Consider the following 12,587-nt stretch of genomic DNA (forward strand, 5'->3'; position numbering starts at 1 on the left):
TAAGGAGGATTTGAAGAAAAATAGAGCGTCAGAGACAGAAGGGCCCAAAGCTGTTACTGTCCTAACCCTAATTAGGATATGTGCCTTCATTTTTATTGTAATGTGGGTGAAGCTAACATTAATGATAAGGTCTTTATTACAATTAACTTCTGTTCAGACTCTTCCCAGGACACTCCTCAGCCAAGCTGGTCATCGATCCAAGCCCAGTTTGCAGGACCTGTTTTCTCTGGGACCACAGAAAAATACCCCAATGTGTGAAGGACAGAAAGCCAAGGCAAAAAGGCAAAGGTAATGCAAACAGGCACAACTTACATTTGATCCACATTTTCAAACTATCATAAATTTAGTATGCCAAGATAACAATGTTAATTCCTTATGAGCAGCCTGTTAGGTGAAGTCTTCTGCAGCACACAGCAGTGACCTTCTGAATCATTTTAGAGAAGGTAGAAAGGACTTGGTCTGGAGGGTCCCCTCCAACCAAGATAATTATATGATTCTATGACAGCACAGAAAACCACATAATATGGGAGAAACAGCCAAAAGCTTGCTATTCCAGGCAAAAGTAAGGTAGAGGGAAAAAAATTTTAGCAAAGAACTTTGCAGAAATGAATTCTAAGAGCACTATCAGGAAGATAATAGTTTTAAATTTGTGATGTAAAAGAATGAATCAATGGAGACCCAAAGCAGCATGGAACAAAGCAATGACAGATTATCTCTGATGGTGATTTACACCGGTGTAGAGTCACCTGAACCTCAGGAGAGAGAGGAAGATATTTTTATAATGGAAACCAATGAGAAGACACACAGAGATTATGATGGGTTCTTTGATAATCCTTGCATTTTGTGAAACCTGCTAAAACTCAGCTAAAAGGCAGAACTGAGAAAGAACCAAAGAATTAGTAATATCTAAAAGGCAACTGCAGGACACTAATAAGGGTCACTGGGTTCAATACAGGGCAAGTGAGTCATAATGATACAAGGAGAAGATCTACAGGGAATACTCTGATCCTGAATTAAGGCTATGCTGAACACTAATTAGAGCTAAAGGGCTTTAAAATAAGTAAACTGCTAACGTTTGAAATGTTTGTGTCCTTTGACAGATACCAGGGAATTGAATTAAAAATCTCCGGTTGATAAAAAAATGTCTTTTTATATTTTGTCCATTTTAATAGAGTAACTAGAATTTAAGTTATCCAAATATAAAACTTCAACAAACATAGAAGTCTTACTGTACTGAAATTTGCATTAAAATACAGGAGTTCTACCCACAATCAGCAAAATTATGAGCAAATTTATTCAGATAAACCATTTTCATTCCAAATGACATTCCACTAAGCATACAGGGAGATGATCTTTGTATGCCATTCGGAATGAATTCTATTCAAATAAGTATTTGATCTGAATATAACAGTTACTATGTATAACCAGCTGCAAACTGAATATTAACTTAGTGCTCAATACAGCACACCTCTTTAGAAAGGGATCTGTTTGTTCCCATGGTTGCATGCTCTATCTCCTTGTAAAAATAATGCCAAAGACTAGAGCCTGATTGTGATCTCATGACAAGAATTGAGACGTGAACCACACACACAGAGCCCAATTTAAGTCAGAATCTATCCTTTTCTTTCAAAATTCATAGATATGCATGATCATGGCAAATTTTAGCCCTAGGGTTTGCAACCCTAGTGGCATCAAAGGCATTAATATGCTTTGCTCATTCTGATATGAAATATGAAAGTGTTTTTATATTTCTTCAGTTGGATTGATCATACATTTCAGAACAAGAACACCCATGAGAAGACATCACAGGTATTCTAAGAGATTACACTTAATATATAAGGTTTGTTTTCACCTTCAGAATTGTTTAGCTTTTAACTCACATCATTTGGGAGGAGAGAGACAGGCTGTTGAAATCTCTAAGCACAGCTGCCAACTTTATCACATGGTCATGGTACTGAAGTGTTCATCACCCCAGCAAGAGTGGGGCAAGGGAGTAGAAAAGAAACTGAAATATTTCTTAGTTTGCCATGGCCAGCTTAATTCCTGAATTTTACAGATTCATTAACTTCTGTACATAATCCAGCTGCTTGAGGGAGAAGACAGCCTCCTCTTCAGCCAAGTTACATGGCCAATTGGCATGGACTCTTCTTCATGACTCAGTAAATTACATATCTTTGCAGAATCAACACAGGAACTTACATTTCTCCCCAACCAACCATGTCGCTTGCAGCATTTTTGACTCATTTGTTTCCCCCTTCAGAAGCCAAATTCTGTTTTGCTCTTCAAAGAAAACATTTCTAAATACAAACCATCTAAGCTTGCATTTGCTTCTCAAGTACTTAAAGGCCTCCAAACATCAATTAGATGAGTAGAACATGTTCTGTATTCTCTTTTTATTTCTTTGTCTTTATAAAGAGCATTAGTAAACACAACCAACAAGAACTAGTACTTTCCTAAAAAAGTTATACAAGGAAAGCCTTTTAAAAATATTTTCCCCACATGCAAATCTGGAAATATAAACTGTTTGAAGTTGTGAACTAATTTATATTGATCAAAAATACCTTTTTACATTTCATCAATAACCCCATGGGCATCCAGATACAGATACCACTCAGTGAAAGTAGCATCTTAATTTTCATTGTGAAGTAAAAGAAACTTTTTTCTTCTACTAGCAAAGAGGCAGTCTGGTATATCTACATTTTTAAGTGCCTTCCCTTCCCTCCCCCCACCCCCATAAAAGGATTAGGACAAGAATTTTAGAGTCTCAAAGTTCTTGTGTTTCACTGATGCTGAGTCATACATCAAAAGTTAAAAACAATTCTTGTTCCAAGTGTATTCCTCAAAACTTCCACCAAGCATTTTGGTAACACTTTCACTTAAGGCTATTTGACTCCTCAGGACAGAAGTTACATTCTGCTTCAAAAATTTAATTCTTCTCAAACTTATTTTAATCATATTTCATGACATGGTAACACAACATCTATTCATATAAAATCTGCAACTGCTGTACAAGTCTTACCACTTCCATTACCATGCTGTTCACTGCATTAAAATGAGCCAAGTTTTAATGCTTACCTACCTTTTAATGGTCACTGAAAATACCTAGTTAATAAAGAAAGCAAACTGCAGGTGCGAGCCACACTTGTACATTATTGCAAAAGAGACTTTCCTTAGCAAGTATGGAAAAATATTTAAGGACTGATGTTTACACTGAAAGAAAAATTCAGACTTTCATACTGAAAAGGTAGAGATGAACACAAGCCAATACACCCACTTCAGATTTGGCAAAGAGACTGTTTAAAGAACAGAAATCAAGTTCACCTTTCAATTCTATGTTACATCCCAGAGCAAAAGCCTAAGTATAAAACATGAAGTGTATTTCTAACACCAGTGTCATCTTTACTCAAGTCTAAGCTTTGTGTTATTCCAGTGTAACCCTAGGATGAATTTAAGCTGTCTAGAACACGGCAACATAATCTACTTTTAGAACTCAGAATTATAATTGATCAATGGGCCATAAATCTTCAGATTCAATTAAAGAGTTGTAAAGAATCATAATGAACAATAAAAAAAAAAAAAGCAGAAAACGAATATTTTCACAGGCAATAGAAGCTGCCTTCAGAGGGCAACACAAATGACCTGGAGCAGGAATAGCCTATTGAAATATAATCACTGGCAATGGAAAAGTACTGGCTTCTAATGTATACTCTGACTTGGTAACTGCTATTTCAGGTAACAATCATTAAACAAGCAAAATAACTAGCCCATAGTAGAGAGATAAATATCTATCTATATACAGTACACAAACACATTTAACGATACACTGCATATTATTAGTTATATGCCCTTCAGCAGGGCCAAACATCCCAGAATTTTCTGTTTCAACACGATCTTAAAGAAGTTATCTCTGCAGTTCTAAATAAGATCACATTATTTTCTATGAGTGTCAGTTTTACTTGGCAATATTACATTTTGCAACATTTTGTTTTCTAGCATTTTTCCATGACTATCTGTGTAGATTAGAAAGGTTCTTAACTGTTATCTGTAATAGATTTTGCCTGTAGCAAAATTCATGCAGGCATAATAGAAGAACAAAGTGTACTCTGATGAAATTGCAACCATAATTTCCAGATGCCTGACATTTATTGCTTATTGCTATTAGAATTCAAGTGCCTATTTGTTTTGTGCTTTGCTTTTATTCTTGCATCACAAATGTATAATGGAAAAAAGATATTTTAAATGCTGGGTTAAGTATCACAGATCAACACAAGGCACCAGCATAATCAATATTACTTAAACACACTCCTAGGCAATTAATTTTTAAGGAATCAAATTGTTGTACCACATCAAAATTTACAACAATACAATAAAGGTTGTTACATTCTTTATTGTTTAATTAAAAGCAACATTTAGCACGCATCCAGCTAAGTGTTCAGATATTATGACATAAAATGTCCTGTTTATCAGTGAGAGATATATAAACAGCATTTACCCTACATTTTATTACACAGTGTTAATTAGACTTTATTAAATTTCATACACTTATCAAATCATCAGGACTTCAGAAACCCAGAAAATCGTGCTGCAATGCACACAGCTGGATCCTAGGTGCTCACAATACCTCAGCTTTTCCACGCAACCCAAAAGTTTCCTGTGCAGTCCTTCAGCACGCTCAGGGAGGAAACACCCCGATGGCTTACATGTCTGGAAAGAGGGCCAGTACAGAAGGATTTGGCTTACATGCTTGCCCTTAAAACTTAGGGGCGGATGTATTAAGTATGTAAGCAACACCTGATGCAGCCTCCGGTTCTCATAGGTGAATTCAAGTGAAAAGGCAGCAGGTTAATTCAATGAAGTCCCAATAACCACATGCACCCAGCAGCACTTCATTGCAGGCTCTTGCCCATGTGCCTGAAGTTCAGCCTTCAGCCAGTCTCTCACTTATCAGTTTTTTTGGATCTCTTCTTGAAGTCCATCAGGAAGTCTTCTTCTCTTTTTCATTCTGTTTTTTGTTTGCGGTTTGGGGTTTCTTCCAAGGGAGGTGGAAGGGGGTGCAGTTTGACACCATTTTTTCAGATGACTCAATGGGGGTAAGACACACATGCACCAAAGTGATTTCAATAGTGCCATGCTGATTTTTACCCTTGGACTGTCTGGCTCCATGTTTTCTGTACCATACTCAAGCTGAGTGAGCATTCTGAATGGGTATTGCTTTGAACAGAATTTCTCAGCTTGGAGTAGTATTGTTCTTTCCATCCTGTCTTCTTCAGAGATTATTTAAGAATGTTTGATGAAACTGACTCATAGAACACACCAGCAAACAAGCTTGTCTACTCAAGAGACCTGGCCCTTTGCAACACACCAAACAAGGGGAAAGGAGACAAAAGTTTCTCCAAGTCATTTTTATTTTTTACATTCTGCTTTTCAGAGACTGTTACAGCTCTCTGGTCATCACAGTAAGCAAAACGTTAGTGTGCTGGTGATATAGTACTGATCTCTTTCACAACCAGAGACAAAAGCGGGCATTGATAATTTCTTCCTAACAAGTTTTTAAACAACTGAAGTGTTTTATTACTTCTTGAAGAAAGTACATACTCCAACTACAGTAAGTGACACTCAGCTTTGGTAATCATAGTCACTCAAATAGGGTAAGAGCTACATTAACTTATGCATTTTTTGAATGCCTAACTTGTTCCAAATCATTGTACATACCTTACTCAATATGCTCTTTGTCTGTTCTCCTTTCGTAAAAGGAAACCAGAAGTTGGTTAAAGAAAGCAAACCACACAGAATCCTGTGCCTCTTGCTTCTTCCCAAGTTGTGGAAGCATGACATAGGAGAAGATCCCTAAATAAGACCTTCCATGGCCTGAAAGTATTTGATGTCTGCTTGGGCATTTTGTCCTGTCCTAAATTCTAGGAGGGGGTCTAAGTCTGCACCTTGTACAGAAATCATGTTGTTTTAAAGGGAAAAACCCTCTCCAGTTCTGTTTTACTTTCCAAGTACCTAATTCAAAGTCTTTATATAGTCCATACTTAAGCCATTTCTCACTGAGGTGAGAAGGAGCTCCTATTTTAGCCCAGTAGAAATGGAAATCAGTGTCAGCCTTTCCTGGTTACACACCACCATGAAGTAATCCACAGTCTCTTACCCAAGCCATAGTTACTACCAGAAGAGCACCCTCCAGTATACAAATTCTCATGGCTGAATTTTGTTTTGCCATTCTCTGATGCAAAACTTGTCCCAGCAAAAAGCTGCTCTCTGAACCAAAAAATAAAACCTCTCCTCCCACTTTGTTTTACATTTCTGAGCATTTGTTTGTAGGATTTTTTTGTTGTTGTTTCGGGTTTTTATTTTAAATTCACTTACAAATAAATCAGGGCCCATAGATAAAATGACAGAAAGGGATGACAGACATCCTCTGCAATGCCTGAAGAGCAACAGCAGACACCTTCAGTCTTGCAAGTTTTGCACAGCACAGACACTGTATCTCTACCACGTTTGTTGTCAAAGCACAAAACAGAGGGATGGGGGAAAGACTGGATAAGAACAACATAATATGTGCAAGTTATGCATTATGTATTGACTACTACTATATGGAAATTCAGAAAGCACTGACAATTTGGAAGCCTTAATCTATAATATATGCTCCTACAACTTAAATCAGAAATACAGCTTTATACACTTTAAGCATCAGTCTGTCACACTGCCACATTAAAGCCCATTCCAGCCCCAAGTTCTATGTTTGTTCCTCCTTTTCTGAAGTACATCATAGAAGTTTAGGATCTGATAAAAGGAAAACATATAGCTTTACATACTGTGATATAAATGCTTAGGCAGGGTCTACTGCTCTGAGTAGGCTAGTCATACCATAGACTGGAGTAGGAAGTAAAACACTTCTGACACAGGCAGAAAAGAAGTGCTTGCATTTCAACCTTGACTCTGATCCACCAAAATAACATTGCTTGACTTCATCTTCTTTTAAAAACTATTTTCTAGAGCTCTTCAGTGAAATAAGAAAATGAGTGGGAATAAAACAAAGGCTTCTAACTTCCAAGCACATAAAGAACATATTGTGAAATGTAAACCTGAAAAGCCAAAATAAGATGTCAAATAAAACTACAATAAACCTTATATATGGAATTATGTATTGTGTCATTTGTGTCCATATGCAGGTGTGTGGATGTATGTGCATATATATACACACATATTAGATCTTGTGATTTGAAAGTTAATTTCATAACTTTTGAGTCATGACTCATGAATTCCTAGATTTGATAATGATAGCACTTGTCAGCCAGCAGAGCTGATCCAGCACAGAGACAGAGATAAGCTGTGAAAAGGTCTGGCACAGCTTATTTCCCTGCAGGACTGTGGGACTAAGGAATGAGTCAAAGTTTGGCAGTGGTGTGATCTTAGAGAAGCTACTCTGCGTTGCCTATAATTATCAAGCCTATAGGCAATTCATCGTTCCAAAACACAAGAGTAGAGAATGTACCAAGGGTTTTAATGTTAAGGTGGGGTAGGTTGCTTTGTCTGTTTTAGTATTGGGGTGAGGAGGAAGTTATTTTAAACTAAGCTTATCAAACAGTTCAAGGCTCTGAACAGATAATTTTGTAACGGGAAAGCGCAGCAAAGGCCTAAAATTCCTATTTCATGTTCAGCACATTAAGATGTAGTCAAAATACTACCAACATCATAAAACCATGAGAGAAATAAAGAATAAACCCTTCCTCTGAGGCACAACATTGTTTACGTCCATGATGTGTGGACAACAACCATAAAAGATGTACTTTTTTCCCAGGCATATCTAGCCCCTCTGTCCAAAAATCCAAGAGACAAAAATGAGTTAACCTTGTATAGAGAGTTCTACACGTGCCTATTAGGAGGAAACGGTCTCTAGGATCTCCTGTGCCCTGTGGACTCATCATATTTTTCTTTAGCGTATGAAATCATGACCTATTTTGCTGACAGTGCTAGTCTCAGCCCATATGAGCTTCCAGCTCAGCAAAAGAAACAGGGTAAAGCAGCAGCAAAAGCAGTCAGCAGAGAAAAGTCAGAAGCAGTAACTGGTGCCTCTGAAAGCAAAAGATTTACATCTACAGAAAGTAGTACAAACTCTTCTCCCCAAAGGCCAAGACATGGGGAAGTGAGAGGGGAAACGAAGACATCTTAGAGCTTTCTCCTCATCAAGAATCTTCAAGGATTTTTATCATAGTCACAAGCTCTTCAATCTGTTTGTTTTAAGTTCCAGCTCTTGGAGACAAATGAATCTTATCCAACATTTCAGACCTTCCTTAAGGACACTGGTAGAAAAAGAAGTATTTAAGCTTGTCTTTAATATTAAAAATTTCAACATGTGATGAAATTCCACTTACTCTAGAGGTATTACACTGGTCTGACTTGCAATGTACATAACTGCCTTAACAAGAAAGTTATCAGCCAAGAAAGATACTTTATTGCTACTCTATTCCTCTGGGCCTCTGCACGATTGACCTGAAACCCCACAAGTTTTATGCGTTAAAATAAAAGGGTATAACACATTGACTTTGAGGCTAAACTTCAAGCTCTGTTTCTTTTAGGGGAGCTTAAGACAGAACCACATAAAAATGTAACCCAAAACATTCTCTGCTGTTATTTTTCCTCAACACATGTAGTATATAAAAAGGCGTGATGTTCAAAGGCAACACGTTAGCCAAGTTAGACTGTATGTTCCAGACACATTAACTCCTCAGTGCACATCCTTTAAGTGGCAGGGCTCTTTCAAAGAAAATGCAGGTAGCACCATAACGTTAAAAGAAACCCACAAACCAAAATCCACCAATGATAGAGGTAACTGCAGCCTTACTTCTAAAGGAGTTTCTTTGACAAAAAACCCTACAGTATTACTTTATCAATTTTAAGGAAACAAGGAATTTCATTTAAAAACATAAGAATAAAAATATTTTCCTTAAGTTAACCTAAAGCATGTAGACACATAATCCAAATATACCTTATTGTCCAAGCTGAACCACTGAAACTTACTGCGCTGTTAGGCCTGCGATCTGTTTCTGAATCTGTCTCTCCAGCTCAGTTTTGGTCACCCTTTTCCAAGTATAGCCCAGACAAAGTCCTTTCCTTCTTCCCAGTGCTTCCAGCATGGTGTTAAAGCCCCACTGCCATACATGACCACCTGCTTTGCTCTCTATGGTGAGGCTGGTCCTAAGATGTTTCCTTACTCCAACCTCAGTAGGAGTTGGGCCAGAATTTTTGTATTCACCTTGTCATTTCACACCCCCCCCACTGTGAAATCTTAAACCACAATGACACAGAAGTATTAATTTAATAGGCTCTGAAAAGTGCCCTGAGCAGAAATCTAACCACTGAACAGTAGCACAATTACTACTACTAATAATAATAAATGGCACATCTGTGTAAACAGCTAGTGCCCACTCTCATGTCCCACAACTTCAAGAAGGAATGAGTCTGAGCTACATTTCTTTATATAAAATTCCATGAAAGACCTTACATCAGAAGTACAAGTGTGCTTGCCAAAGCACAACAAGGTTCTCTCAGGGCAGGGAAAATCCACACTTCAATAGTTCATACCAAGATCCCGACACACACAATGGTTTTGCTACTTTAGTGCTTGAAGAAAACTACAGCAAAGGAATTGGCAACCTGATGGTAACACATTTCATCTCTAAGTTCTCTAAGACAGTAAGAGGCCAGTGAACAAACCTTTTTGATTTCTAGTGAGAAGCTCATCACAGTAATTTTTCTTCCAATGAATAGAACTGAAACCTTCCTAATGCACCAGATATGACTGGAACACAAACCAGTGTTTAATGACAAATGCCCAGGTTTCCAGCTAAGCACTGTGGACTGTTCTCATTTTGGGTTGGCTTTGAATGGACCAGGCAGGTGCTTGTTCTGGAAACACTTCATTCCTGATTCTGCACTGTGTAACTGCGAGCTGTACCCTCTTCCTCTCCATAATGCTCCCAACTAAACAGGTCTGCTAACCTGGCAGCTCAGGACATTTGGCTACAGTCTCACATAACACATGCTTCACTATCACCCAAGCCCGGTCAGCAATGCTCTCTCCTCAACAGGAGCAGCTTCAGCACCTCAGAAAGTCATTAAAATATGAGGACAGCAGATCCAGGCAAAAGTGCATGGTGAAAAGCACTGAAAGAATATGATTCAGTAACATACTTAATTTTTCATTCATCCAGTTACCAACACTTGAAATAATTAGTGTTTTCTTTCTCCCTACACTTTAAAAAACACAACAAAAAACAACCACCACCAAGCACCTGATTAAACAAAGGTTTCTTCTGTGACTGGTAAAGCATAGTTATTAAGCCATGATGTCTTTCTTTAAAACCAATTTTAAATCAAGGATCATGTACCACTGCCACTTACACAAGGTTGCTCATAATTGCTCCATGCAATGCTTTGATTAATTAAATCACACGAGAGATTGTTTCTTAGTAACACACCTGGTACGCTCTTTGTTGTTGGCATTCATTAAAACACTGTGTTTCATGCTGCTTTGCAGCATGAAAAGATATTAATCAGCTAAATTGCCATTAAGAGTCATATCAATATTTGCTACACACTGATTGTTTTTCTAAATCTTCAACAAAGGACATTTCACTGAAATCTCAGGTTGGTAACTAACCATATGACAGTGCAGTTAAATTAAAATGTTTTATTTTCTCTCTGGAAAAAAGTCAAACCCATAAACTAAAAGGCAAAGACAGTGTTGGTGGATTATTTTGGTTTGGGGGTTTCTTTGGCTGGTTTTTATTGGTTGGGGCTTTTTTGTTGTTTTTTCCTACTACTTTGAGATAAGGAGTGGCATGTTGAATAAACTAAACTTAATGTTCAGAAAAACCTTTTAAAAAAAAGAAATAGAGGCTCTCATTAATGTCCATTCTGTTCCCTAAGCAGGAGAGGCTCTGCTCTGTAATGCAACATTAGTAATTAGGTTTGTTTTCAGAGCCTGAGCTGAAAAAGTGCCCTGGGAATCAAATGTTACTTTTCATTATTAATGTGAATGAGAAAACGTTTCCAAATATTTCTCCTTCCTAGTCATGGTCTGTTTACATGTGATCAGCAAATACACTGATAAATTGAAGGTGAGCCAGTAAGAAGGGGAGTGGCTGTAAGGCTAATTACTTTTGGTTTCTCTACAGCTTTTTCTTAGAATCCTGTTTTATTCAGGTCCTACATACCAGCAAAAACATATTCTGTAGGGCATATACTTTTTGCATATGGACATTTTTGTCAAAAAGCATGGTATGCATCATCAAAGCTTTCTCAGCCCTCACTGTTACCAGAATCTAGACTGTGCTGCTTCTAGAGCTGGCTCTCAGCTACAAGACAATGCCTGCAGTGGTGAGAAGTCTAGGATTAAGCTTTCTGCATGGAACTGGCAGATACCACAGACAATAAGAAGCACACTAATGGAAACAACAGTTGTTTCACACCATTTTCTCTTTTCAAAGGAAGGCAGAATACCCATTGGAACACTTATCCGCTGAGAAAGAAGTTATCCAACAATTGAGTACTTCTGTGATCCAGAAGTGTCTCTTTTGCAGCACACTAAAACAGACCGTATCACAAGACATGAAAAACTGTTTCCACAATTTCCATAGTTGTGCTTCTTGTGGACTCAGTTTGGATAACTTTACTATGTTGTATTTTCTCCTCTTTAGCTCCTTCTGGAGCACGGTGCTGGCCAGTGATTGCACTGAGATCGGTTCCACCATTCCTCAAAGAGCAGCACTTGCCTCTCTCTACAACAGCTTCATAGTTGTTCTCTGGACTTGAAGTCTCCTGTAAACCAGGCAGTTTCCTGCCTCCTTGCCATGTGATTTAAACAAAAATCACATGTATCAGAGACACACTACACCCTACATTTGATCTCAGCCAAAAGGCTGAGAAGCAGCCTCATATCCCGTTTTCTGATCCTTCTTCCACAACAGCATCTTAAACACTCTGGAACTGTTCATGCCTTCCAGGGACAACCTTTTATTTTGGGAACTTAACTTTCCAACAAATGTGTTGCTTTTTAGAGGAGACCACTGTGGCTCTCTGGGAGGCATCCTACATTGCAATGAGGAAGCCTTTATTCCAGATAGTATAGTTAAAATACAGTGAGATTCTCCCCACACCCCCACCTCCTGCCCCTTGGGCTACAACCCTGTAAAGCACCAGGAATGGCAAGAAATACTAGAACAAACAGCTCTGAAAAACAAAGAGGTGGTAATTTAGTCCTTCAAAGGGTACCAAAGCTCTCTGCTTCCCCAGGCAGAAGCCCTGATTACCATCCTTCACAGGATTCACATATTTTCTCTATGTTTTCATGATCACCCAAGTCAAGAGAAATAGTTTAGCCTGCAAAAAACCTGCAGTTATTTTGCTATATGATTTATATTTAGGTTTATTTAGTTGTAAATCATCATAGTTGTGGAAAACATATTATTTTTCTGATATTTAAAATTAAAAGTACATAAGCAACCAAAGAATCTTTACATTACAAATATGGAAAAAAGTAGATACCATAGAGGTTTTACAGAAACTGTGCAGAAAATACA

Source organism: Gallinula chloropus, assembly GCF_964237585.1.
Source record: "Gallinula chloropus genome assembly, chromosome: 13".
Taxonomy (NCBI): domain Eukaryota; kingdom Metazoa; phylum Chordata; class Aves; order Gruiformes; family Rallidae; genus Gallinula; species Gallinula chloropus.